This window comes from Monodelphis domestica, chromosome 1 (assembly GCF_027887165.1).
Source record: "Monodelphis domestica isolate mMonDom1 chromosome 1, mMonDom1.pri, whole genome shotgun sequence".
NCBI lineage: Eukaryota > Metazoa > Chordata > Mammalia > Didelphimorphia > Didelphidae > Monodelphis > Monodelphis domestica.
Genome location: NC_077227.1, coordinates 739,294,639 through 739,297,182, shown reverse-complemented (window position 1 = coordinate 739,297,182; position 2,544 = coordinate 739,294,639). Strand labels below are relative to the sequence as shown.

Here is a 2,544-nt window from a genome sequence, read left to right as displayed (position 1 = left end):
GGCAACTAAGGCTCAAAGAGGGGAAGAGACTCACCCAAGGTCACAAAGCCTCTAAGTCAAGTTCTTTCCATTTTGCCTTGTTTCTTCCTGCCCAAAACCTGCTTGCTATTGGAACTTTCTTCTTCTTCCCCTCTGCCTCCCCTGGAGTTAGGGGGACACACAACAGGGCGACTGCCACAGAGACACAGCTTTTTGGGGGGTTGGGTAGGGCAAGGTGGGACCCTAACTTGAACCCTAGTGAACACTAGTCCAGTGCTAAAGCCACAGCTGTCCAGCCACCCACTCAGGATAGAAACCTAGCTGGCGAAAGTGAGACCAGGGTGCTATTTAAGGGATCTGAGGTCTCAGTTTCCTTGAGACTCTGTGACTTCCCTGCCCCTCCCTTCATATCTCTTTGGCAGGGAAGTAGGAAGCCTTAATCTCCAATTCCTATGAATTTCCCAGATGGAGATTGGTGTAGGCCTCCAGCTCCCCAGGACCATGGTTTGAAGCCCTATTTCAAGACCAGGATCGGTTCACACACTCTCCCTAGTATCCTTCCCTTGCCCCTACAGGCCCTTCCCAGCCACTCTTTGGTGGAAATCTATCAAGAGCTTGGGCAGCCTGACCCTCATTCGTCCTTTCCAAAGCATTTTCTTAAATCTCTAAATCTCCACGCTGCTACGTCTATACCCAGATATCCCATGCTAGAGTTTTAGCCACAGCCACAAGTGCCTCTGTCTTCAGCTCCAAAATCAAGTCTATATAGGCCTCCATTTGCAAATCACCATACAGGACTGGGAAATTCCTTCCTCATTGCAATCTGTGCAGCCCAGAGCTGTGCAAACATTTCAGGAACTTCCTGGTGGGGCAGTCACTGAAAGAGCTTGTCCTTCTCTCCTTCAAGTCAGAGACAGCCCACAGGGACTATGGCAGTGGTCAGGCTCCTCCCTAGTCTTCCAAAATCATCTGCTTAATTCACCCAGGATAGACCTCTGTCTAGTCAGTTTCACACAGTCTAGTCCTCAAGTCATTTAGTTAATTTCACCCAGTCTAGTCCTGAAAGTGATGTAGTTAATTTCGCCCAGCTTAGTGCTCAGTTATTTTGTTGATTTTAACCAGTCTACTCCTGTCATTTAGTTAATTTCATCCAGTCTAGTCCTGAAAGTGATATAGTCGATTTCACCCAGTTTAGTGCTCAAAGTTATTTTGATTTTAACCTGTCAACTTCTCAAGTCATTTAGTTAATTTCATACAGTCTAGTCCTGAAAGTGATGTAATCAATTTCACCCAGTTTAGTACTGCAAAGTCATCTAGTTGATTTCACCCAGGCTAGTTTTCCAGAGTAGTTGATTTCACCAGATTAGTCCTCCAAAGTCTAGTTATTTCACTCAGTCTGGTTTTCCAGTCTAGTCAATTTTACCCAGTCTAGTCCTCAAAGTTATCAAATTGATTTTGCCCAACTTAGTTCTTCAAAATCTAATTATTTCACCTGGCTAGTACTCCGAATATATCTAATTGATTTCATCCAGCATGGACCCCATGACCTCTCACTTCACTCAGTCTTTCATCTTTCCTACCACTTGCCAGTGCCACCTGTATGTTTCTGATCAGGGGACTGGGAGAGCATGTGCTTTTTTTTTTCTATTTTATTGTAAGGATACCAGTTCTTCATTGTATTTGCATGTTATGTCCAGAACCAAATGTAATGATATTTAATATGGGCATCTGGGCCCTTGGAAGCACAGCCATACAGAAGAAACTGAAGCCAAACCCACCTGTGTAAGCGCCACTGTTGCTGCCACCATCACTACCACCATCGTCATCTCGATGGGCTGACCTGAATGATTGGTGCTATAAACAAGTTCCTGGGTGGGAGGACATTTACAGGGTGCTGCAGGTCATCATGGATGTTTACATATACTTGAATCACAGGTGTTTGTTCCCAGAATAAAAGGTTACTATTATTATATGCAATGTATGTGGTTCCCCTGGGCCCTCTCCATCAGTCTTGTGGGTAGTATGGGTGATCAAGTGCATAGGTCAACACTTCTACCAGCTTTTCTCATCTTTTCACAATAACAGAGTCGGGAGGGTCCTTGAGGGCCATCTTGTCCAATGAGAATCCCCCTTTGCCACACGACCCTGCAGACAGACATTCACCTTTTGCTTGAAGACCTCCAGGAAGGATGAGCTCACCAGCCTTCCAAGGAAGCCCAGTGTACTTTGGAAGGAACACAAAATGCCCATGTCTAGGGCATTCATGATATCAGGAACTTTGAGTCCCAGTGTTCTCTTCTTTAAAATGTTGCCCTCCAGTTCCAAATTCTGTGATACTAAGAGTTCTTCCTCTACATAGCACTCAGTATGCAGTAGATCCTTTATACATGTTTGTCACAGGAGGGAGTCAGAGCTGGAAGGGCCCACAAAGACCATCTGGTTCAACCCATGCCTGAAAAATATTCCCTTTTAGGATCCTGGATCTGCTATGTGATTTGGACAAGTCACTGGATTGCTCTGGACCTCAGTTTCCCCATTTGTAAAATGAGAGCATTGGATTAGATA

The 2,544-nt window shown here is 45.1% G+C and overlaps 1 protein-coding gene across 1 annotated transcript in view; it reads left to right on the top strand.

Moving 5' to 3' along the window:
- LOC130456847 (lysyl oxidase homolog 2) overlaps positions 1 to 1,949 on the top strand; it is a 130,424-nt gene extending 128,475 nt beyond the window's left edge. Inside the window, exon 14 of the mRNA XM_056814312.1 lies at positions 1 to 1,949. This exon is cut by the window's left edge and continues 293 nt beyond it. The gene's annotated coding sequence lies outside the window, so the exon portion shown is untranslated.
- The last annotated feature ends 595 nt before the right edge of the window (positions 1,950 to 2,544 follow it).